The following is a 27,809-nucleotide window of genomic DNA, read 5'->3' as shown; positions in this document are numbered from 1 at the left end:
TTTTTTTTATTTCTTTCCTCTTCCTGCCACTCTTAACTAGGGCTTATTTTAAGGGTAGGGCTTATATTAAAACTATCCCCAAAAATCACACAAGGTCTTATTTTATGAATAGGTCTTATTATCGGAGAAACACGGTACTAGTTGGTGGGCTTTGTTTTGTTTATTATTTAATTTTCGTATGAAATTTTATTGAATAATACAGCAATTTTCCTTCTTTAGATGTGTGTTTGAAAGAGTAAGTTGTTGAAGTACAAGAATGTAAGTACTTAAATTAAACAGTAAAAACAAGTGTAAATGTATAATTTTCTGTTAGTGTAAATATACACTAACGTTTCACCTTCAGTTACAAATTTTGATGTTTAGGTTAAACTTTAATTGTTTATGGGTCGCGTCAACCTAGTATAGTCTAAATTTTTATGGGTTGTAGGAATTAGTTTGCATTAACAGTTAAGAATAAATCTGAAATGAAAACAATAATACCAGAATTGGTAGAAATAAAACTGTATTTATTTAAATTTTCATGTTTAGAGCAAAGTATATAAATTTTACAAATATTTCATCTAATATTCGTACTCGTAGAATATTTGAACAGGTACAGTTTTAAGAAAACTTCAATTCCACAATGCGACCTTGACAAGAATTTAAAGAATATAACTAAGAAAAATCTAATTCTAAAAGTTAATAATAATAATGTGCTTAATAATGTAGCACTTCTGACCTTCTTTCAAAGATTTCTTATCTTTTCTATATTCTTGGGTGTTTGGCATATCATTCTTTAATTTTCTTATTTATTTTTAAGACTTATTTTGCAGTGACATTGCAACACGAGATTACAGTTCAACCAATCTTACTCATTTATAATGTGGAACATATTATTACAGATGCTCACCTAATTTGCATAATGACTATGTATTATAGCTTTGCAACAAAAACTGGAATTCTTATTTGTCATTTTCTTTTTTAAAATAATATCAATCCTACATTAATGCTCATAGACTCAAGAGAAAACTCAACGATAAAGAAACATAAATTGTAATATAGTAATTAAGGAATATCACCTCATAAGGTTATTCTTGACACCTACCCATGAGAAAAAATAAATTTAAACCTACCCACCCTTTCTTTTTCAGGAAATAATCAATTTTCCCTTTTAAATAATTATAAAATGACAGCCTTTCTACTAAATATTAAACTCAAGTTCTCTCATCCTAGTTATCTTCACAATATACCACAAAAAAATCCTACTGTATTTCACATGTGTATTCATAAATTATTATAATTGTTTTTAACTTGAACAAGATCACCTCTTACTTTTCTTCTCTGGAGCAAAGAAGTTAAGATTATTCTATCTCTATAATAATTCAAGTAATCCTCTGTATCCTTTCCAATAATTTTGGCTTTCCTTGCAAGGAGACCAAATCTGCACACAGTATTCTATTTTGCTTACTTTTAACACAAAAATACATGCCCTTGTCTTAATGAGGTGCTCTAGAACTTCCTTTATTGACCAGATTACTAATTTTTATTCAGTTTTATTAATTTTTTCATCTAAGCTGTCAATTTAAGTGGTTGTTATACTTTTTTCTCCATTCTCTATGATGAAACAGTTTGGTTTCATCCTTCCTTTTATTGTTCTTTCCTTTGAGAACATGCTTATCTTCATTTAAGTGATCTATTTTTGTAATTTCCTATATCTGCCTCATATCACCTTTTAACCTATTGTCTAAGTTCACTAGTAAAGAATTTTGTTTCATTGCTTCAAAATTAGTTTCATGAAAGTTAGGAATTAAAATTTTATCTCTCTGTTAGAACATTTAGAAAAAGATCAAGCCTCTTTTGACTTGTAATCAATGTTTCTAAGAATGGATACTATGTGAGTCTTATAAGGCTGGAGTACTTGGTTGTCACTATGACAAAAGGTTTTTTTTTCATTCAATTTAGTAACTTTGCTCCTATCTATATGAAAAGTTTATTTAAGTTAGAACCCTAATTTATGATCTTGAACTTGCTATAGTTAAATGTTTTATTAATGTACCTGTAGTATTTAAACATTAAATATGGCTAGAAATAACTTACAATTTATGTCCCTATTAACGTCATCAATTTAAGAAAGGAAAAAGAATTTTTTTAAGAACTGAAATCTGAGGCACACTACAAGTAACAAGGGACTAATTTAAATTTACTTAGTAATTTTTTTTTTTTTTCTAATTTAACAATCGCACAATCCAGGTAGTCTTTCTTGAAACTCCACTGGAGTTATTTTTAAATTTAATCTTCTTTATAACACATTAGCAAAATCTTTTTAAGAATCTAAGAACACAAAACCCATACCCTCTCCATTATCCAGACAATATATGTTCAATAACATTTTCATAAAAAGAATAACTGATTAATAAGGCAAGATTTCTCTTGCTTTCTTGTGTAATACTACATTTCACTAGATGATTTTGCAAAATATCATTTAATCAGACTCTTTCCAACTACAAAAGTAAAACTAAATGTCCTATAATTTCTAAGGTAATTTCTTCAGGGTTACTACAGGTATAACTTTCTGCACAAATAGTCAACTTCACTGTTTCTATTAGAATAGCAAAAAATATTGTTTATTTTCTATCTTGAAAAATGATAGGAAAAAGTCTCAGCCACGTCAGCCTTTAACATAAATTGTACCATCAGCAACTTTTATGGGCCCAATCTTTAGCATTAAAAAAAAAAAAAAAAAAAATCTTGCTGTTTTAATGTTATCAGTAAGCTGTTTTCTCATAAGCCCCTTTTTGGTTTCATAATTTCTTTTGTAATCAAATCCCAAACTTTCCTATAGTTCTGTAAATCTGCCATTACATCTGTTGTCCTAAAATGTAAGAAGACAGTTTTTATTAACTGCACAACTGGTTATAACAAAAATGTCAAAAGTATTAATCTTACAATTATTAGCCCTTAAATGTTTTTGTATAAATAAATTTCTGACCATTTCATTTCAAGAATGTAAAATCAGATCAAAAAAGAATTTTTTGTTATGGATTTTTCACATGACAAGTGATAAAACCTTCAAACTTTATAAATTTTAGTGTCATGAGAAAAGGACAGCCCAACTCAGATTTTAATCTCTGAGAATAATAAGTGTGCATGTTAATATTGGCAGCATAACTAATATGACTGTACATGCTACTATTTATATCAGCAACTTAATCACAGCCTATCAGAAAATAAAAGAATTTCCACATCATGAACTTTGACTCAACCAAAATGCCCTCCCCTGATATTAGTAATGTCTTTTAACTTGAACATTCAACTAACTTCTTAACAACAGATTTTCATTGCCTTTTCCTTATAAGTGTGCACCATAGACTAAAGCCCTCAGTTAAACAAGACATAATAATACCAAACATATTTTATATTTTAATTGCTATTAAAGCCTTTAATTCCCACACATTTTGTCTCTAGTATCAGTATGTATTCTAAAATCTATGACATTATCCCTCAAGTCAACAATTTCTCTCTACCCTAACTAATTTAGCTAAAATTGCACAGTGCAGTTAAGAACTTACCAGTTATCTCAACATACTTAAATTATGCTTACTTGTGCAAACACTTCTACATACCGTAAACTAGTTTACCTGTTGAATAGGTAAGAATAAGAATGACTTGCCCTCTTGGTTCTCTTTACATATGTTTTTGTATGGCCTCTTATATCAATACTGTTATATTATATATCTACTTCTTTATATAACTTGATTAAGTGAAGTACTTTTATCTAGTAGATAAATATGATATATGCATCTTCATATTCAGGTCCACAAAGAGAGTTATCATAATAATGGCAAAATGGTGTGCAGAATGTATCAAATCAGTATTGAACATTTAAGTAAGCAAGGGGGACATCTGTCCCCGGGTGCAGCATTGGGGGTTGGGGGTACCAAATTGATGTTACATAATTAGGAAAATTGTGTAACGAGGGGGTGTGAAAACTGACTTTGTCCCCAGGTGCTGAAAACCCTAGCTATGCCTCTGGTCTTTAGTCTGCTCAAAATTACACATTTTTTTAAAAATAAAATGCAGCTTAGTTACGTGATAAATTATACTGAAATTTGATGGTGTCAATGATATACAGGGTGCCCGTATGTCCCTACCCATCCATATGTTATCATGTTATATTCAATTACACATGTATTATAATTTTTTTTCTTTTTTGTCAGAGAAATATGGCCAATTTAAGCCTATTTACATTTGAAAATGTCTCGCAGAACATGGCATCACATAATATTATGCAGCAAGAATGAGGGACAGCACACAGATACACTGGATACATAAGATATATGGATGGGTAGGGACTTGTGGGCCACCCTGTATATAAAAAAGCTAAAAAGGTTATTTTGTTTCATATCATCATCATGCAAACTTTTATAAGGCTAAGCAACCTACAACAAGCATCAAATGTATAATATTATACATTGAAATGTGACTTGGCAATCAAAAAATGAGTAGACAGGTAATTGTAACTAGAAGATATAATTATTTACTCTGCAGATTAATTTGTTATTAAATATTTTAATAAAAGTAAGTTTAAAAATTTATTTGTAAATAGTAATAAACTATATACATATATTACGTATATTAATTGAATTGTGATTGTATTTTATCAATTACTAGTTTATTAAAACACGGCCAAGGGAGTTCATTATGTAGACTAAAGGCTAGTTTTATATTACTAATTTGGTAATATAAGTGCACATGTGCCCCGTTTATGCAAGCTCTGTAATGTTAGCCAGGCATGACTTGAAGGTCAGTATAATAATAAATATATGATATTTTAAGATTTAAGCTATTTAGACTAAACATTCACAGATTTGTGTTATAACTTATAGTTATTTTGGAATAAAAAAAACATAATTTATCTTTGGTAATTATGAAGGTGGTTACAAAGTTATAATCAGCATTGTGAAATTAATCAGAAACAGTTGCATTTCTTCTAGTGGCAGTGAAAGTTTCATTGTTGTCTAGTATAATTATAAATTTGGATAAATTGTTTGACCTGGACTAGTTCACATAACAGTTGTGATATATATATTATTAAAACTTTGTTTTTTTTTGTTAATGCTAGATGCTTGCTACTTTACTATTTGTGATTAATTATATAAACTGTGGAATGTAGAATCCTAATGTTTGTCACAATGGCAGTGAGAATCTGTAAAACTTGCAATCGTCTATTGATAAATTTGTTTGATGTTGCTTTTGTCATCTTTGTTAATCTGCTGACTGCCATGGGCATTCTTAACAATGCATGTCACAAGGTTTTTAGTGAATTACATTCAAAATGTAATTAAATCACTTTTTGTTTGTTTATGTTTTACCAGTCATAACTAATAATCCATTTTTTTAATAGTGTACAAGTTTTAAGTTCATAATTTTGTAAAGAAATATTTTTAAAAACCTAAAATCTCCCCTAGTGTGAGAAATGCAACAATTTTTTCTCTAGGCATTCTCTCTTCTTCTCTCATTTATTTATCACCCCTTCAATTTAATGCTATTTATTATAATACTGTCATTGTTCAGATAAATCATGATTTTCATAGCTTTCAGTTTTGTTTGGTTGCAGAGCCATCAAATATAAAATCAGACCCCTCTTGCCATACCCACCTGTCACATTCTCTTTCAGGATTTATCAATAGTACTTCCCTTATTTTTAACTATATTACTATATTATTTATTAACTATATTTACTATATTATTTTTAACCAATAGAAAGTCAAGGTTATAATCTAATAAATGATATAATGCATTGCTTACTCTACAGAAAAATGCTAAAGTCATCAATACAAGCTTCTTCTCATTGGGAAACTCATCGACCAGCTAGGATGAATTTGTCACACACTTAGAAAGCCAAAAATTATGATAATTAAGAGACTTGGTTTGCTTTTTGCATGTTATTATTCTGCTTTCTTTGAAGTATTATTTCATAAATAAAAATTTTATGCACTACTACAATTAGAGTAAAAAAAAAGGGTTACATGTCATTGACAGTCAATAGGAAATAGAAAGATGACTCAGGTAAGTGTGTGTTTTTTTTCATGCATATTCTTTATCATAAAAACTAAGTAAAATATAAAAATAGAATACTAGGTTAATTAAAGTTAGATTAGATAAAATAAGTAATGATAATTTTTACAGGGCACATACAAGAATAGCTTGGAGTAGTTTAGGGGTAATGTAATTCTACAACATGACATTAGCTGTATATTTCTCAACTGATTTAAAACTTATAATGGTGCAAACAGTACTAGTTAAACACAGTTCAAAGGTAAACTAATAAATTTTAGGTGGAAATAGATGTCTATCATTATGAGTCTATAGCTGTGTTGGATAACAAAATGTAGTTTCATGTTACAATATGAAGTCATTTCTAAAAAGAAAAAAAGGATATTTAAGTTTTTTTCTTGTTCTTTTTGGGTGTATGGGTGAAGGGAGTTGTTATGAGGTCAGTCTAATAGACCAAAGTTTTACAGAATTAGCATAAAGTAATAATAAAATTTAATGAAAAACATCTGAAATATATTTAAGGTCTTAGGGATTATGCAAATGACATTTGAGATTTTTAAGATGAAGAAAGCACTGTTAATTCTAAAGTGAAAATCATCTTTCATTCAGACTGGTCAAAATAGTCTTTATATTTATGGACAAATCTTAATTGAAAGTACTTCATTAAAAAGCTGATTTTTGTATAAATGACTTGTAATGTTTACTGAAAGCATGCCAAATTTTGTGAAGATACACATTGTATTAAAAATTATAATAATGAAACTATGTACAAGTAAAAATGCTAATGTTGTTGGTTCTTGGGACCTTGCGTATTTTGTAACCAACACAGCACTAAACGTGTAGTACAGGTACTGTACATACCATACTCTAGTCTAGTTGGCTAGGTTGAGGGTCAAACCAGGCATGTTTCAGGTGTAACAAACACATTATTACAAAGTGCGTGTATGTGATATGCATATCATAATGTATGAAAATAATGGATATCTAGTTTGGTAGGAAATTCTGAGAAATGAACATCAGCTTTGGTATGTTTAACTTTTCACTGTGTTAACAGTTTCACTATATATTCATGCATAATTATAACCACCACAATAAATATATGTAAACCTTCCAGGTTTAAATTTTATCACAGATTATTCAAGCTATAAAGGGGTAAGCTATAAAGTAATGAAGTATCAAAACTGGTGTTGCTGTTGTTGTTTTATTATATATTTAAAATATCTTGGTAATCAGATGTATTTAAACCATAAATGTTTTATAGTGATATAGATTGTTTATGGCTTACATGAAATTTGTTTCTTATAAGGTAAAAGTTCTTAATATTTCAGTGTCTATGACCTGTCACATTAAGACTAAAGGTTTGAGTTTAAGAATACTTAAATCTTTATATAGAAAGACAGGTTACAGAAAAAATGAGGAACTGAGGAGCATCATATAGCAAGAATATTTGGTGCTTGCGATGATTCTCAAACAGACAACTGTGCATGTGTTGTGAAAACAGTTAGAAATGAGATGTCAAGGAACCTAATTTTTATTGGGTCACAGTTTAATATTTATTTTTTATCAGTATAAATTTAATGATAGTCCATTTGAATATTAAGTAAATGTTTTGTTTTAGAGTTTTTGGTTAATGAAAACATTTTTAAATAGTTCTGTCTCTGTATATCTAGTTATGTACTTGACTTTCTCTTTAGCTTAAATATTGACACAAGAAGTTTTAAGGATAAATATAATGTATAACATTACATACAACAAAGAATTTATATATACACTAAACATACAACATAGATTTTTAATGATATACACAGGTGTATACTATATGTAAAACATAGAATCATTTTGGCACTGATTACAAGTAACAGGACAAAGCATAAGTATAGTTCTAGTAAAAATAACATAGCATTTGTTGAAGAAGGAAACTTTATTTTATTAGGAAATGAATGGATAATTGTTAAAAATGTACTACTCTCTGCAGTGCATTCAGTTGTTAACCAGACTGTATGAAGAATTAAGTGTTTGAGAAAAATCTTAATCTAAAATCTAGCTTGAATTTTAAACTTAAATAGAATGTTGAAATAATTACATTCATTATCACTGAATAGCAATGAGGAAGTTAAGAATAACACAGAAGAGAGAACTAAAAATAAAAATTACAGAACCTTTACCAGAAATTATAATGATGAAATAGGTGATTTATTAGATTTTGGATCAAAATAAACAAAAACACAAATAATGCAGGTTAGAAGTATGCTAAAATTATTGTTCAAAACTGTAGCAATGGATGATTTATGAGAACTAACACAAGTAGATCACCAGAGACAAATATTAAAGGAAATTATGAATGAATAAGTTACTGTAATGAATTAATTAACTTGGGCCATAAAATATTCATCAATAGGAAATAAATGAGTGGAAAATGTACTAATAAATATTACTAATGAATTAATACATGCTGGAGTAGAACAGACCAAGACTCAGAGTGGGAGCTAAAATGTTAATTTTTAAAGCAAAAATAAGTTATAGCAATTAGCTTTTATTTTAGGAAGTAAATCACACCGAGATTAGTTCTGGTACATAAGTAGCAGCCAGTTGAAAGTTTGAAGTAGCAGATAGGTTGTTTAAACTATCAAACAGTTACTTTACTCTTATCTTTAAAAATTCCTTTGCACTAACAATAGAAAGTGAAGAACATTTTTTAGCTGTATCAAACGACCAACATATTAATTCAGAAATGACAGAAGCTATGCTTAAATATATAGAGGGACCAATTAGTATATATAATCCAAATTTAGAAATATACTTCATATTACTTTCTATGTAAATGCAACTATTCAGTATTTTTGGAAATGTAAGATATTAGAACTATGTGAAAAAAGAAATAATTATCTCAAGGTCTTTTTATTTTTATAGAACTGGACAACATTAACCTGTTTATTTAATGTTAAAGATGAACTAAAATTCTTTGTACTGTGTTCTAAGCCAGATGTACATCAATTCAATTACCAGACAAGAACAGTAAAATTAATAATTAATGGTTACTTGAAATTAATGAGAAATTGCTCCACATCTGGAGGAGGCATAAGTCTATCCTCAAGTATTAAGAACAAGACCAGATACAGAATGGTGGAGTTAAATAAAAAGATGCCACCTTTACAAGAATTAATGACAACTGAGGAGTTAGGATTGATTAAGAAATTGGAATTTAACAGAGAAATTTCAACATTAAAAGCAATATTTCAGGAAATGCAATACTTATCCCCTAAAAGGTAAGAACAAACTATCAAGGAGTTTCCAAGGCATGAATAAATTGAGAAAGATATCTGAAAAGAAGAATGTTGATAAATAGAAACTAATAAATATGATACTAATAACACAATGCTTAGTAATCATTAGTAAGCTTACTGTTGTATCAGTCACATGGCAAATTAGCAACTGTCAAGTTATTGAAACTTTATGATGTAGTCAAATTCAGAGGAAACAAAAACAAAAAAGACAATAGAAACCTTACATAATCTGAAACAATTGAAGTAGTTGAAATTAAATTATCTTTTAAAACAATAATTTAAATTAGAAGAAAGAGAAATTGAGTAGAAATATAACAATTTTCTTAAATGTTAATCAATGAGCTTAAATAATCATATGTAGATGTATGAGTTCCAAAATTATCAGGCAAAATTTAATTAAGCATAGATTAATTGACAGACATTAAAGAAGGAAAAGTAAAAAAGTGGGAGTTTAAGGCTTCAAGAAAAAATAGATTGGTGATTTAGCAGTTAATTGTATGCAACTTTTACTAAATTGTGGGAACACTACTAACAAAGTGTAGTAAAAGTGAAGTAGTATAGGAGATAGGAGTAATGATTTTGAGTTATAATGACAAACTGGAGAGCATTCAAGAATGTTAATTAATAATCACACATGCATGACAAAATATGGTATAGTGAACTAGCTGATTAACGTTATGTGGGTATTGATGTGGTGTTATGTGACAAGTACAGAGTATCTATGGAAAAAAGAGTGTAATTGTGGAAGTAAATACGTTTTCAAGTAACTTGTATTAATATTATGTCTAGAAAGAAGTCCCATGCATTTAAGCCCACATACCTGAAAAGTCTACTTAGTATAGAATATAGGCAACAAACAGAATGGATGATGACCCTTTTGCACAACCTAGAATTAAATGAAACTCATTTTCAAACTTGTATGAAATTGCACCAAGTGTATTCCAAAATTTATATGAATGGTGGAGAGAAGGTGAAGTTAGCAAGGGATTTAATTGAGAGACCATGCATACATGTGAAGGACTGGGGATGCCTAATCTACAGACTGTTGGTAGTGCCTCAAATGGTATGTGGCTACCACGGTGTTCCATAACAGCACTTCTTTATGTGGAAAGTAAATGGAATACACTGTTGGTTGAAAAATATCCCATATGAACCATTTATGTATGAGAGGATTTTAAAAGAGCACTTATACATATTCTACCTGTTTTTATATACTTTTATTAACCATTAATGAAATAATTATAGTAGACTAAGGTGTTTTGTGTAGTTTATATAAGAATATTATTGGCTTTAAAGCATAAATATGTACATGAATGTTAATTAAAATATTATGAGAATATATTATAACATCGATTTAATATAACCAGAAACCTCTATGGATTTTAAAAGATAATTTCTTGTATATTAAGGAAAATACAGAATATTCTATACACATATTGAAGCTGGAGAAACAAATTTTGGATATATCAAAGTAATTTGACTAGTCACCTAAAAATTCAATTAAGTTTACAAAAAGTCAATTGTAATAAAGTTTTTGTAATGAAGTTCTTTTTCTACCTTTTTTGCCACCTTTCTTACAAAATTATTATATTTCAGACTTAAATGGAAGACTTTACTTTCAAGCACAATACTCTGACCTTCAATAAAGTGACTGAAGGTATGGAAGCTATCAAGAGGGTAAGTGCAGCAGTGAATAAGACAAAAATTGCAGCAGATTTCAGAACTACTTCCTCAACCCTGAAAAATAAGGATACATTTTGGGCCAAGTTCTTCAGTGATAAAGCTTTGTCAAGCCTCAAGGGCTTTAGCACATATTATGGACAAGCCACTCCTGGTTTGGCTTCATGGAGCTTGTGCCTCAGATCTTCCAATCACCAGATTCTTCAAGAAAAGGCCTCAAAAACTGCACAATCTCTAGGGATTATAGGCTGAGAGTCCTCTTTTTTTTTTCCTTGGATAAACTGATGGAAAGCTCATTGAGGCATTACCTTCAAGGAGGTAGTTAAAGAAGAAGCAGCTGTGAGTCTCAAGTTAAATGACAAATGGAGGAGCACGGCCCTGCCAAAAGATGATGTTAAATTTCAAAGATAAGAAGTGCTACACAGGTAAGCTCAGCAAGGAGAGGTTTACTCCCATCATTATGGGAAATGCAGGTGGAACAGAGAAGTATCCACTGATTATCATTAGTATGTTCCAGAAACCATGTTGCTTCTTGAAAAACAAAAGAGGCTTCTAGCTACATGTGATTTCAGTCAAAAGATTTGCATGATGATTGTGGTTTTCACTAGCAGAATTTGAAAGTTCAGTTCTCTGACACATCAAAAGAGGAAGATGTTGCTGTTCTTTGATAATTACAGCACTCATCCATCAACGACAGAACTTGCAGCAGCTGAACATCATTGACTCCATTCTTGATCTCAAAGTGATCATCAATGATCTTGCAACTCACAAGATGCCAACAGCACCAGAAAATGAAGTTCAAGCCAGACAGGAAGAAAACTATGATGATGACTGGACAGGAGTTATCAGTTGTAACTACAACTGAAACAGAATATGTCATCAAAGTGCTTCACACTTATGCTCTGCAGATAGGTATGGACAATAACTTTGTAGTTAAATTTAAACAAATATTAACAGTAGAATGCTCAAAAACAAAGCAAATAATACTTAATGGTTTTTTAATTGTAAGCCTTTATGTAAATAAACAGCAATCTCAAGAAATAAGTTATTTGTGATATTTTTTTTACATTATTATAGTTATTACAATGGGAAAATATACCTTAGGTAACTAAATAAGGTAACAAAAAATTTCTTATCAACAGAGACATGTGCTTAGTTAGAAATGAGATTCCAGGACTGAAATGTTAGAGGGTAAAAATAAGAAGGAATTAACCTTTATCAGTATAAAACAGACATTATTAAATCAACAAGTTGGTAGCATGTGTAGGAAGTTGACAGAGTTGTTATGGAGTGGGTGAGATATTACCACATCCAAGAAAGAGTCCAGAGATAAAGAAAACAATGGAATCTTTAAGGAAATTCAGACTTTAGGAAGCAGGTGGTTATTTTTAAAAGAACATGTGCAGGACAGACTTTGAGCAGCCTGGAATACAGGCACATCTATGAAGTGTAGTTGTATTAAGAAGGATACACTGAATTCCAAGGAGTAATAAGAACAAGGATTTTAGAAACAAATGCACAGCAAGCAAAACATTATAGTAATGTGTGCAAAACAGTTAAGTCCAGACTAGAATCACATGCTACATTTATGGTTTTAGTTCTACTTAAGAGTAATACCCAACATCCTGTTCACAGACTATGAAGACCAAGGTCTGAAGTTGTCATTCATCAGTTGATAGTTGATGATCCAGAAAGAGAAACTCCACTTAGTTGAGGATGTTCATTCACCACCCAAGCTTTATGTAATTTGTATTAACATTTCTACACAGGCAAGAAGTATAGCATTTCTGTCATGTCAGTAGAATTGACTAAAACCTAATTAGTTGGCAAATTACTAATTATGGTTGAAATTTTGATGAGTATCTTAGAAGCATTATTAAAAGATGTTTTTTCAAATTATTACAGAGAAGACTGTATATATATATATATATATATATATATATAATAAATACATATTTTTATGACACTTCAGTCTCTGAAAGAATTGTTTTTCCTTACATAAACTTTATTGAGTTGGTGACTTGAGTCTAACCCAAGATTGTGTAAATATTGGGAAATCAAATAGTCATTTGTAGTACGTGAGAGTTGAAACCACAACAAACCATCCATTACAGTTGTTTTTTCATTTGCAGATTCTTCTGAATTATCAGATTCCCAATTTCACCCTGCCAAAGAAAGGTCTGGCTTTTGAAAGTGCTCAGGTTATAAAGTTTTTATTCATTTCTATCAAGGCTTTTTGAACCTACAAGTTTCTTAATATCTGTAAGTTATAAGGTATATTCAGTTACACGATCAGTTAGGCATGTAATTGTACGTGTATGTCTATTTTTAGTTTAATGAGTAAATTTCTGTGTTTTTCTAATACCATAATTGTAATCAGATAATTAAAAACATATTAAGAAATAATTTCTGGTAATTATTTAAGCTTATTTAGATATTAATTTGAATCTTGTATTTTATTTCTAGAAACTTGTATGTACAAATAGTACTGGGAGTTTCTTCAGTGTGCTGGAAGAAGACATTGAAACAATTAACATGTCTAATCAGTGAATTCCATGACAGTGCATTTTGTCATTTGTGCCATTTCACTGTTCATAGTTGAATTTAACGACTTCTGATTTTTTGTCATTTGTGCCATTTCACTGTTCATAGTTGAATTTAACGACTTCTGATATGAAATTTTGTGCAAATTTCCTACAGTATTGCCTTTTAGAAACAGTACAAATTAGTTGTCTGCTGTTTTTTATTATTATTCACTTGAAAAATTCTATTATTAAATCATTTGGCTTTACAGCACAATTTTTCAAGTGTCCATATTAATGTGAATGTGAACTTGCAAATATGTTAATTACTCATATTGTAAAGCTAGTTTTATCACCTATAAAACTTGTTCAATATTTATTGATCTTTCAGAGACAAATGATGAGAAATATAGAAAAGCTTTTATAAAAAAATACATAAACTGATGTTTCAAATCATTTTTTAAATTTTCTAAGCTGATACAGTGATGAAAATGCTTTACATTTATTATTATGTATAATGTTTATTATTCTATTAATAAATATATACATGTAATTAAACCATTACAGGTTATATTAATGGCTTAAGAAAATTTAGCTAGTAATGTTTTAACGAACAATGAATTTCAAGATAGCTTATAAAGTATGGTCAAATAACAAAATCATTTGTCTTTTCTACATAAGTGTTTTCTTATTCTGTTTTTGTATGATCCACAGTCCCTTGCATCATATTAATCGCACAAATTATATGTTACAAGTAGGCCCACAGGGCAGATTTCCCAACTGGGGAGAGTTTAGTACCCTTGACCCCTCAGACAAAGTAACATCATATCTTTGTTATTAAGAATCAAAGAGAATAAGCATAATTTTTCAGTACCCTGATTGCTCTAAAAAAGTAACAACATATATTTGCTTTTAAGAATCAAAAACTATAAACATACATTTTTCATTGCAGCTATTGTTTTTACTTTTCTAACACATATAACATAAGACTAAATAAAACTGAAATAAGCAATAATTTTTTATGATTCTTTTAATGAGCAAAAGCATTGATGATCTCTTCTGTTTTGTTCTCTATCACAAAATTTATTTCCCATTCAATATTCAAAATATTCATTCTTGTCCAATGGAAGAATTAAGTTTTAATTTGACATAAATCAGAGAATGATCTTTCAATAAAACAGGATGTGACTGGAATAGCGCTGAATATTTGCACCAACTGAGAATACATTGGAAGGAGTTGAGAGATACCTTTCTCATAAATCCATTTTGACAAATTATATCCCAAAGACAAATGGGGATTTTGTTTTTCTTGTTTGAGAAGATTAACCACAATTTTTCTTTCTGAAGATAGCTGATTCTCATTCAGTCCATAAAAGTCAAAGTAATGAGATATCATATATAGCATCTTCTTTTTCTAGTTGCATTATGACAGAAGAAAGATCACACAGAATATTTTATTTTCATCGAAATGAGATTGAATTTGCTCTTTAAACGCTTGAACAGTGGGAAAGATAGTGTCTCTTGTATGAGAGGTTGTACTATAAAAATCTGGAGTAGCAGATGCTAATCCCTCTTCTAAGGCACATTCTGTCAGTATTTGGTGATGAGGATGAAGAATGGTCAATTCTTTGAAACTGATATATTATTCTTCCTTAATTCTTTTGTCTTTCATCAAATTTGTGGCTATGTCCCAAAGCTTAGAAAAATACTTGTTTGTATCTAGTGATTTTAAAGTTGTTGATTGTTGCATCAGCAGAATTTCTCGCCAAAAAGCCATCCATTTTTCTCATTAAAGGTAAGTTGACAAAGATGAAGTTTCACTTAAAGTTTTTTTCCAAGACTAGGAGAGTGAAGATGAATTATAAGTCACACATTGAAACTGAAAGACCTTTACCCTTGGTCAAAGTGCTATGATCATATGAAACAATTTTAAGAAGAGCGAGAATTGTAGCTTCAGTGCATTTCTTCAAGGTCACTGCTGTGGCATGTCTTATGGCCTGGCAGGTCTCACTCTAAGACTAAAGTACAATAACTTTCTCTCTGCAACTTTTTTAAATTTCCTGAAAAATTTGGTTATGCTTGGAACTTCCTTCGATAAAAGAATAAATTGATTGTATTGTTCCTAGAGTGTTTCTCAGTGATTGATTTTCCTTTAGGATTGTTTTGAACAACAAGATTAAACAAGTGACCAAAACAATGGACATAAATTGATTTTGGGGCCACAGTTTTTATTAGACTTTGAAGCCCAGCATGTTCACCTTTTATATTACTGGCACCATTGTATCCTTGGCCAACTATTAAAGAAAGATCAAGACCCTGTTACACTAAAGTATCTGTAATGAATTCAAAAATGGCTTGGGCTTTCGTTGATTTTACCAAGAAGAAGCCTGAAAACTTTTCTTTAATGACACCTGAAACATAACGAAGGCAGGGAGAAAGTTGCTCGTTGCAACTGACATCCATGGTTTCATCTGAGATGATGGAATAAAAATCACTAGATTTATTCATTTTCTCACATTTATCATAACCAGATTCAAGTTTTCATTTGGAATATTCCAATTCAACCATTGTTTATGTCGGCCAACAAGATCTGTGAACTTTTCCTTAAACTATGGAAGATCCTGTGGGCATGGTTACAACTGAGACTTATGGTATTCTGAACCTACATGTGTACCACATTCTATTATTCAACAAAATGTTTCATTATCACTGACCTACCATAGACATGCAAAATGTAGCTGAAAAAGTAATATCTTTTTGAAGTAAGCATTAAATGGGAATATATTTTTTTTGTAAGTTTAGAATGCTAATTAGGTTAATATTGAATGGTTACCTTAATTTGACTTCCTTACCATATAACTATTATAAGAGATGTGGATTGTGAAATGATTGGTTTTATATAAAACAATGGTTAAAATTAGCCAACAGCATTCTTATCTAATTTGGCAGATAGGTTTTACTCATGATTAAACAAGATGTTTATTCAACAAGTTAGCTCCTCTGTTTAATAACACAGCAAACAGTCTCAAGAATACATTCCAATCTACAAATAAGACCTGATATACTTCCTTTGTAACTGATATAAATGTTTGGCAAAGGTAGCAAAGTTTGTAATAAACTTATTGTAAAAGGAAGGTATACCCAAGAATGTGATACTTTACTTTTAACTGGATGTTTGGTGCAGATAGCCCAGTTTCTTTGTGCCATAAGATACCAAACCCACCCACCCAAGAATGTGCTTAACTCTACATTTCCTTTGAGTTAGAAGTTCTTTAACAGCTTTTGATTTGTCATAATTTGTATGTATTCCCCCAGAAGCAGGTTGGAATCCTAAATATAATAATTCTAGTTGGAGCAAAATTTACTTTTAAAAGCTTTGACCCCTCAATGTCACAGCAGTATGTTTGCTTATTTACAATATTAGAAATCAGGTTTCGATACCCATGGTGAGTAGAGCACAGATAGCCCATTGTTTAGCTTTGTGCTTAACTTCAAAGAAACCCAAAATTTAGAAACTTTGACAGTAAGATTAGCTGTGTAAAACTTGTAAAGTAATTCAAGGTCAAATGTAGATGTAAACACTTTAATATCATCAATATAAACCTTAGAACGTTCAGTTTTCCTGCTAAAGCCTTATCTATAAGATCAAAAGCCATAAGTTTAAATTGATAAAGTCCATTATGTCAGTTCTCTCTTGAAAGAAGTAATTGCTAATATCCACTTTATAAGTCTAGTGGACTGATGGAAGCTGCCCCCTGAGGAAGCATTCAAAAGATCACGTATATGAGGTTGTGGATAACAATTAGATTTAGAGACTAGATTTAACTTCCTGTAATCCACACCAAATCTTGTGTGCTCAAGGCAAAATTTGAAAAAGTAACATTATACTACATTTTCAAATCATACAAAGGGACTTAGTGTGGTATCCTACAATTTATAGATTATTCACATCAGTAGCTATTCCAGATAACTTACTAGAGTTAATCACACCATTTTGTACAAATGTCTGTGTCACCCACAAGATGAGCATGCCCTTCTGAAGAGAGTGGGCATGGTGCCAAACTTCTACAAGCTTCTATATAATAGCCATTATCTTATGTAACCTGTACTTTAGCAAAAATATTAATACACGTTAATTTCTTGAGATATTATTTACAAAGATGTAATAAAAACATACAGAATACCAGCAAGAAAATTTAGAAAAATTGAATGCATCTTACAACAAATATATTCTAAACTATTTATAAAACTAAAATTAGTTATTTTAATTGTTGTAAACTTTCTTTCTTTTCCTCCAGACCTGTACACTAAATTTTAATGTTCAAATCAAAACATGAAACAAAGGTTAAGGTGTAGTGATCACCTCCCTCTAGTATTGCAGTATTGGGGTGAAGCCACCACCTCTTTCTAACTAAATTCATCATAATTTAAAATTCTGTCACCATAAAAAAAAAAAGTAATTGGGTAAAATTTGAGGCTTCAGTTTCTTCAAAAATACACCAAAAATAAGTTTAGGCTTTACTGAATGGTATGGAATGTCTTTTACCGGAAGTAAGACTATTATTATTCAATAATAAAAAACCTTAACATTGCATTTGTTGTAAGCTATGTGTTGAATGTTTTAAATTAAACGTTAGTTAGAAACTCGTGACTTAAAAATCAAAGAATTTGTAAAAGTAGGCTTAAAATATCCGGAAAGTTTTTTCTAAAATTAACATTGTGAAAATAAAGTAACTTCGAGAAATAACTAGAGGTGAAACATAAAACGTAATAACAAGTGAACCAGTAAACTAGCTATGTTAACAGTAAAGTATTCGTTTCAGTGTTAATTATATACATGTATATTGTTATTCAAACAGTTATTAACTTTGGTTGAAATATATAAACCACAATAGCATAAAAGCAAGTGGGAATGTTAAAGAAGAAACAAACTAATTTGTTACTATTACGTAGACTGTCCTTCAGTCTATATTCGACAAGTAATTTAAAAGAAAGCACCCAATAAAAGAACAGTATTACAATAACTGGTGCACAAGTAGGATTATTTTGGTGAAATTAAAAAAACAAACTTTAAATATATTTTAACTTGAACTTCAGTTGTTGAACATAACCATGAAATCAAAAAGAGAGAGAGCAAAGAATTATTGGAGATGAAATTCTTAAAGTAAAACCACAAAGAAAGAGACAGAAAATTAAAAATAACCAAGAGAAATTTAGAAGAGCACTAAAAGAAAAGGAACTACTATTTAAAGAATAATCTAAATAAAAAAAATTCTGATTAAAAACAAGATTGACAAAGCTATAGAAGACAAACGAAGGGATTACAAGTTCGAAGAAAGTGAAAAAATACAACGAAGTAAAGAAATGTTGTAATGACAAACTGTATAAGAGTTCCAACTACAAATACCATTTAATACCGTTACTGAAGTATCTTTCTAAGCTACCTAAACTATGACACCATTAAATTAAGTTCCAGAATTTATCTGGTCATTTTGGCATATGGTCAATCAAGAAATCATTACATGAAATTACACCAGCAAACCATGATAAAAGATAACATATTTCTTTTAAATAAGTTTTTATCTTACAAGCTTTAGTACATTTACAAATAGTCTCAAACGAGCTAGTCATCTTTATTTTACATCTTAGAAATTGAGACACATTATCTTAGAATATCTGTTTTCTAAACTGCAAAATGTTCCTTCATTAACAAAAGAGGACTGACAGATTCTCTCTTTTTATTAGGTTGTCCAGAAATAAATGTTTTTGAACTGCGAAGTTTGGAAAAGTATAAACCAGTGTTGTAACCATGCTTTAATCAAAGTAAGCGCCATTTGCTTCAACATACTTTTGCCAATGTGTAACGATACTGTTTATGCCCCTGCTGAATAAGAATTTCTATGGTCAATGAGATCCCTGAAAACTACTTCTGCAGCTGCTTGGTTTTGAAAATCATTTATTTTTCTAAAAGTTGTCAATGTGCTTGAAAAAATGAAAATCTATATGGGAAAAGTCTAGAGAATAAGGTGGATGAGGCAGAATCTTAATTCCCAATTCGTTCAATTTTTGGAGCATCATCCTTGACAAGTCTTATAATGCTGATTTTGTTTATCTTCAGTCAGCTCATGTGTAAGCCACTTATCCAACTTTTTCATCTTTCCAATTGCACTCGGGTGGTTGGCAATGCTTGATTTGCTTGTGCTGTTTTAACTGCTTCCCTTAATGTGTTTTCATCTAAGGATGGCTTCCTTTCCATGGCCTCGAAGTCTTCAAGGCTTTCAGCTCCATGTCGAAACCTTTTGAGCCAACACTGAACTGTAAGTTCAGTTACAAATCTGTGGCAAATGCCTGGTTATGTTCTGTGCAGTTTCAGTAGTTTTACGTCCCAGTTTGAAGTCAGAAGAAAAACAGACAAAAGTCTTTTTTTTTTTGTCTGTGCTGTCTTTGTGGTTGCAAAAAAAACTAACTCTGAGTAGAGTTGAAACAGCAGAAAATTAAGACGCCTTGTAAGTGACAAACGTTGGATTAAACCAATCAACCAACGTTACGTTGCTCAATATTTAGCTTCTAAATGTCATTGTGAGAATTCCGACATTTATTTCTGGACAACCTAACATTATTATATGGTGTGAACTGCAAACTTCGTGATGACGCGAAACCCACTTGAAGTAAACATGTATTCTCAAGACGGCTGGTATGGATATTAAAACTTTAATTAAAATAAAGTACAGAACAACATTTTGACCATCTCAGGTCATCTTTAGGTAAACTAACCTTTCATTCAGTATCCGCAGTAATTGAAATTTGAAGACTTATCCTGCCGCGGAAAAAAATAAACACAAGAACTTTTTTTTAGTAGGTTCAAGACCAATTACCGGTCTATTTCGTTTTTAACTAGATAAACTTTTACAATTTTTGTATCTTTGTGCTTTATAACAAACAAAAATGTAGTCCAGTGTGGCATTGCTCTAAAAACAAACATTTATTGCTTTAAAAAAAAAAAAACACTAAATGCAGGGGCGTAGATTTTTTACACGCGATGGGGGGGAGTGGGGCTGATTTTTGCAACCACTTATGTGGACTGTTCAATTTGCAAATTGGTGATCTCTGATTACGTGAACCTGAAAGCTGTAAACATGCAGTCACAGGGTAATCTTGTTGCCACGGTACTTGCATGTATACTTAGGCTTACTGACTGATACTTACGAACTATCGCTCAGATCGAAAAGCTTAGAAGCACGCCTATATAAAAGATGTACATTTCGGCTACTGAAAAAGCCTAAATCTAGGCCTAATTATGTAATTCGATTGGTAAGAACACGAGAGGCCTGGCATGGCCTAGCGCGTAAGGCGTGCGACTCGTAATCCGAGGGTCGCGGGTTCGTGCCCGCGTCGCGCCAAACATGCTCGCCCTCCCAGCCGTGGGGGTGTTATAATGTTACGGTCAATCCCACTATTCGTTGGTAAAAGAGTAGCCCAAGAGTTGGCGGTGGGTGGTGATGACTAGCTGCCTTCCCTCTAGTCTTACACTGCAAAATTAGGGACGGCTAGCACAGATAGCCCTCGAGTAGCTTTGTGCGAAATTCCAAAACAAACAGAAAACGAGAATCACAAGAACAAACACACAATTTGTAGGCCTGTGATGCAATAAAACAATTCAACAGACCAAATTGTAGGGGAGATGATTGTATGTACCATACCCCCCACCTAAAATGAAGGGGGATGTATACCCTCCATCCCCCCCAGGATCTACGCCCCTGACTAGATGTATTCAGGGCAATATGATATCATTTAATTCCTCCGACAGACGTTCACCCAAACTTATCATTAATGCTCGGAAAACAACGACTGCAAAGTTTTTCAGCATGGTGAATTTTTACGAGTGCACTTACAGTAGCCCACGATTGCAAGGGTAAAAGAAATATATTCAAAACTTTATGTGACTAATGGACAGTGAAATTACTCTACTATCTTTATATCATTACATCCGGCAAAAGCCAGGAAGAAAAATGTCATATCAATGATAATGACTGCTTCGGTATTCGTGTTTGTTATTTCACAATTGAAAGGGTGACAACACTGATTAAGATAATCAATAACAAGACTGAAATCTCAGTGGCCAGAGACATGAATCATAGCGAAATGCACTTTAATTCTCAGTACATATAAAATTCTTTTTGCAGCAAACTATGTTCTAATTTGACTATACACCTTTGAAAATTCAATGAAGATTATCACCGTGACGATATCGCCTCATTCTAGGATTTTATTACAACAAATTCGTGCTACCTGAGCGTAAAACGGAAAGAAATATTACGTCTTTTAGTCGATTTATTGCATGTGTATGTACAACAGTTTCCATATATATGATTCAATTTACATTTTTATTTAGGCTCAATAAACATCAGATGTTAAAGGAGCAAATAAAATAAATAAACAATTCTGTTCTTTTAAATTAACTGATACACACTATTGGTCAAATAAGTAACAAATTTGTACTGTACGTAGTTCATATATACTTTTTCTCCTTTTTTTCACCCTATTACGTATTTGTTGTATGTCTTTCAATTTCACTCAAACCTATGAGAGGACTATATACAGTAGCCATCCCTAATTCTGAACTGTTAGAAAGCAGCTAGCCAGCACCACCTATTACATATTACAATTTCAAATAATATAAAACTGAGTTAACTTGTAATTTAGATTTAAAAGTTAAAGAAATGTTGATATGTATCCTACTTATGATATTTGCCAACAAGATTTATATACACAGTTTTTCTAATACAAATATATTTTAATATACAAAGAATAACACAATTTACAGTAACAGAGATTACAAATAATAATTTATGCACAAGAGTTTTACAAACTCACAGACAATATTGAGCCCTTGCTATCTTATCGAGAGTTCATGGTGCATAAATTAATCTTGAGTTGATATAGTTACAATTCAATTAAACGAGAACTAGCTCTTTGTTCTTCGCTGATCATAAATCGAGTTTTTCACCGCTGAAGTTAAATGGTCTGTAATGTTCGAAATTTATAAACGTTCTTGGTCATATATCTGAAGTTCCTAATTAATAACAATTAATCACAGTCATAGCTTGCGAAGTTTATAATAAACCAAAAATAGAAACCAATAATATTGCATTGTTGAATTTATAGGCATAAATAGTGTTTCTGGAAATTTCAGTTTGCACAACAATATGGACGATCAAGGATAGTGATGTTGATTTCTCATATTACCACAACGCGCACTTATACAAATGGGCACTGAGTTTTTCAAGCTACAGAGAATACTTATGCTGAAGGTCTTTAACGCTTAGAGTCTGATAACAAAGGTTTGTACCTGGACTTTGCATTCATATACAGTTTTTGTGGTTTTAGGGTAACTCAAGAACGCTAGTTGCGATTCTGATGAATTCATCATCCTTGAGTGTTTGAAGATATTCAAGATGGCTGCCAAATCAGAAATGCACATATCTCAGCATCTACATAAGAAAGAGTCACAATTGTGGTGTCTACACATAGGTTTTCAATGACAACTTCAAATATGACGTCAAAAGAATTTTTTTGTAAGATAAGCAGGTAAAATCAAAATGTCAGCCACTGTTGTTGTTAAAATATTAAACCTGTGTTTTAGTTTCTGCGTGACAGGTTCCCCTATGGGTTAGCTATATGTTTATGGACTTAAAACGTGAAAATATGTGGTTCGATTCCTCGCAGTGGATATGGCAAATAACCAAATGTGGTTTTGTCCTATAATACATACACACACACACTGTATGGCATAATACCTAAAAATTGGATAGCTATACCTATGTGCTCTGGTCTAAAGAATTAGATTACAGTATTTAATTTTGTGTATTTGAATTGGAGAATTAGAATTTTAAGATGAAGGCTAATATGGCTTCTGCATCAAAATAGATTGAACTGTTTTATATTGCGTAGCATTTTCCATAAAACATTCCATATGTCAAACATATCTAATATAATTAATTTTATTATGTAAGTCAGATATATTTTGATTGGGCAATGGTATGGAAAGCAAGGCTTTTGCATCTGCTTGTCATAGTCCTATAAGCCAAAATATGGTAGATTGGGCTCAAGAATATTCTTTCATAAGCATGTCTGCAGATGAGAAGCATCTTTCCCTATTCTGTTTTTGCTCAGGCAGCTTGGAGTACTTCAAACATCCTGTCACATCTTTATTTTTCCATAATGAGACAGAAGCAGTATCTTCCCTAAAAACAAGGTAGATTGCTACTGTATTGCACTGAGAAGAAGCATGAGCTGCTAATAAATCTAATACAAAATTTAATCATTCACTTGATGAAGTTCCTATGCTCACAACTGTTCTGTTAGATACTGGTAATTTCATGATGATCCAGTATTTTATATTGTGTAACATATAATGTTACATTAGTAACACAAATACAATCATGTCATCTGAGATGAAATATATTCAAGTTTAATACTCTTTTGCTACCATAATAAACTGATGCACAATAATTATATCTTCTTCTTCATGAAAGGCGACTATGTCACTTCCCTGAATTACTATACTTTTTTTCATGTTTAAAATTTTGTTGCTGCACATGACCAAGTATGTTGGTTTCTATTAGTGTTTGTAGATTTACATTGTTGATCAAGTGATGACAAATGATACCACTTAGTTGCTTTTTACTTTCAGTGAAACTGAAATAACCTTCTAGGCAAGAAGTCATATGTTTAGATGCATCTTATAAGTTTGTCTTGCTTTTGTCTGTCTACTTTATCTGGTTCCACTCTTTATGCTATGTGTGTGTGTGTTTTCTTATAGCAAAGCCACATCAAGCTATCTGCTGAGCCCACCAAGGAGTATTGAACCCCTAATTTTAGCATTGTAAATCCATATACTTACTGCTGTACTAGCGGGGGGCTCTTTATGCTGAAATTCCTGTACTTTCCAAATAAAAGATAGACATTGTCTATGATCAACTTCTCTACAATTAGAGCCTTGAAATTCTTAACGTAATCTAGTACTATGCCATCAATTTGCAGACACATCAATTGTCCAAATAAGGGCACGTCTATTTATGTTAATGTAATGACGCCTGATGATTTGTGCCTTTTTGATATTTTCTCTTATAAAATCCTCTTCAATAACATAAAAGTTGAAAAATGTACTAATTCATGAGAATAAACTGACCTTATCTCAACTTCACTTCCACTTGTAGTCCCACTACTCTATAATATACCAGATTTGAATAATACAACCTTAACATATTGTTTCGTCATTCTAATTGTTATTCCACTCTATAATATGCAGCGTTAATGGGATTGGATGGATTACTATAAAAATCCAATGGATTTGTTCAGACCTCGTGTTTTTTGTAATCACTTCTCTGTTCTTCTTATATGCCAGAATTTGTGCATTTTTTCTTCTTTGTACTGCTTTAATGTAGATTTATTCCCTCTGCTTGCTATACTTCTCACACATTAAACCACTTTGTTGCTGGTGTGTAGACTCAAGGCTCAAGTCTTTAGAGTCTCAAGCTTCAATCAGATGCCAATGATTCCACCATTCTCGTGGCCCTATCATCTAATAATGGAGGTTTCAATACAGATATCACTCTAACTCCCATTCCAGACACCTGAGGTATGGTGCATGAAGATACCATAACGTGCATTATTTGTGTGCTGCATAAAAATGTGAGGAACCATTTTTTTTCAATGCAGAAAAATGTGATGGCCAGTCACTCCCCCTTTCTGTCCTGATATACATCATGATGACAAACCTTGATTTGATGGGTCAATCTATCCAGAGCCTTGATAATCTGCTTTCACAGACTATTCCTTCCACATACACAATGTCTTCATAATTTTTACTATAATTTATGATATTTTGGATTAAAATTAGTCCTACATCTTACAGAGTACATTAAACTTGTGAACATTTAAACTCGAGTGAAAAAAACACTCTTCAGGTTATTTTGGCTCCAAGGTATATAGAAAAATATGCAATAATACCAATGATCTATTACCTACACATGGTTTATTAATAATTGTGTAGTTATTGGAATTACGTATTAAATACGACAGGCTCATTTGCAAGATTATTTACCCATACAATCTACTTGTTTTGTATTTTGTATAAAATAATGAGTCCCATTTAAGGGTTTAAAAATAACCCTAATGTATTCTCTAACAACCTTAATCCTCCCAATCACTGGTTGTGACTGGTCTTTGACTAAAAACGTATCAGTATGTTCCAGCATTATCAGACATTATGTAAAACATTACATGCATACATAGCAGTAATACCATTTATCTGGCATAATAATTATTGTAATGCCATGTACATATAATAATCTTCAGACTGTAGTGTGATTATACTTATGTGAGGTTTAATGATGCTGGTAAACAAGTGCTATTTTGGATAGCATGGGGTTACCCAGCAAAATAACCTTATTAGATGATCTTTATCCTAGATGATATATGTTATTATGATTAGCCATGGTAACTTTGGTAGCAAGTTACTTTGACTCATTTGATCATATAAAGAAGAAACACGTTTGTTTTTAATTGTTAATTGTGAAATAGTTGTTTTTCTTACTGTTTATGCTCGAAAATCCTGGATTATATTAACCTAGGTCCACAGAGACTTATAATTCTACTATATTCAATCTGCTTAAATAACCATTATAGACATTATCTTGAATATCCTACATTCAACAAAGTTAGAATTTGCTACTGTATTATAAATACTTTTTATACCATGAGACCATTATAAATATAGCTTCATCGTATGTACTAGAAGAAATATATAGTACTATTGCTTTCGGAAGTCATATTATCCGTCTTCTTGATTTTCTCAAAGCCTTTTACAAGAACTAATTTCTTAGTTTCATATTTGAATTCTTTAATGTTAAAACCTAGATACAGACACCAAATGCTTGGCTTTAGGTTAATTACAAACTGAGATATACGCTCCTTTTTTATTTTGCTGCCATCTAGAATATCTCAAAATACTCAAGTCCTATTAAATTGCATTTACCAGATTCATTGTCAGCATTCATGTATTACTCTAAAACCATAAAAACTTTGTATAAAGACAAAGTCCAGGTTCAGTTAAAAAAGTGGGTTTGGTTATTGCACTGTTAGCACGAAGAATATAGTTCTTATAATACGACGCAAAAGTCATCCTATGTCAATTATTATTTTATGTGCTCCACAATTTTGTATCTGTCTGGAACTTATCATAGAGTAGCTATCAACCCCAAGCTACCAATGCATTTCAGTAAAATTACCTTCCTTTTTGGGCGTGTCATATCTCCATCTTTACTTACATTGAAGTGAAGAGCGGTTGTTAAATATCTTGAAACCATAAACTAGAACTATGTGTCCTATAGGCTTACCCATATACTGCAACAGTAGTCCTTAGATTAATTGTCACTCGAGATACTATTCATTGCTACTGCCTCTCCTTTTCAGTGAGGGCTCTGACCATATATCCTGAGCTGCCAATGTGCAGGTCTGCAAACTTGCAGCTTGTGGTGTATCCACGCGTGCTGCTCTATTTCTCGCCTATCAACACAGACCTTTTGATGGTGATTACTGAGATGTAATAGCACCTGTTTGTACATTTGTTTAAGTGAGAGAGCGTTGTGTAGAGCCTGCTTAACTCTTTTATCTTACTCAATCTTGACTCAGGTGGCAAGATAAAGTATAGACGTCTGAAAATAAAGGATACAATGAATGATTTAGTTTGAAGTTCGCGTAAAACTGCACGAGGGCTAGCTGAGTTAACTATCCGTAACTTAGCAGTGATAGACTGGCCTCCAGTACCTAAGTGCAGCCTCACTGATAACATAGTTATTTCACAAGACTTACTACAGTGCCTTCATTGTCTAGACAGCATAGCTACTTAATCACTTAATCTGCTACAGATAGCTTGAGTTGGGAAGTGAGGATGGAATTACATGCAAGTGTCATTAAAAAAAAAAAAAAAACAGAGCGATTGTGTTCATCCGCTGTCTAATAGCACTTTCTTGATCAAGGGTTCCACCACCCTTTCCAATCGTTATCTTCATTTTGCTAGGGTAGTTAACTGCCACCCAGCATTTATTATTTACACAATACAGGTTGTACCTCATATGATCACAGCTATTGCAAACTTAAGCCTGTACTGACTTTTAGATTCGTACTTTACAATTAAGGTTACCAGGCACTTCTCTCAAAATCCCCTGCTGTTCATTAAAAATTTCCGATTTTCAGCTGTTTTCAGCAATTTTTTCCCATAAAC

The 27,809-nt window shown here is 31.5% G+C and overlaps 2 long non-coding RNA genes across 11 annotated transcripts; one reads left to right on the top strand and one right to left on the bottom strand.

Annotated features, from left to right (window-relative positions):
* Positions 1-14,181, top strand: LOC143248914 (uncharacterized). Of its 10 annotated transcripts, XR_013027285.1 has the most exons (4): positions 74-258; positions 4,651-4,782; positions 5,795-6,048; positions 10,110-12,041. It is a non-coding gene; the product is annotated as an uncharacterized LOC143248914 (long non-coding RNA). The 10 variants fall into 10 exon arrangements; XR_013027281.1 differs by having other exon boundaries at positions 1-258; positions 4,651-6,048; XR_013027280.1 differs by lacking the exon at positions 4,651-4,782 and having other exon boundaries at positions 23-258.
* On the bottom strand, positions 486-27,809 carry LOC143248916 (uncharacterized). The gene is made up of 2 exons (XR_013027286.1): positions 26,923-27,809; positions 486-2,851 (listed from the first exon to the last, which is right to left on the bottom strand). It is a non-coding gene; the product is annotated as an uncharacterized LOC143248916 (long non-coding RNA).

The sequence above is a fragment of the Tachypleus tridentatus genome, chromosome 4 (genome assembly GCF_004210375.1).
Source record: "Tachypleus tridentatus isolate NWPU-2018 chromosome 4, ASM421037v1, whole genome shotgun sequence".
Classification (NCBI taxonomy): domain Eukaryota; kingdom Metazoa; phylum Arthropoda; class Merostomata; order Xiphosura; family Limulidae; genus Tachypleus; species Tachypleus tridentatus.
The sequence above is the reverse complement of the archived record's forward strand: the minus strand, read 5'-3'. Positions and strand labels throughout refer to the sequence as shown.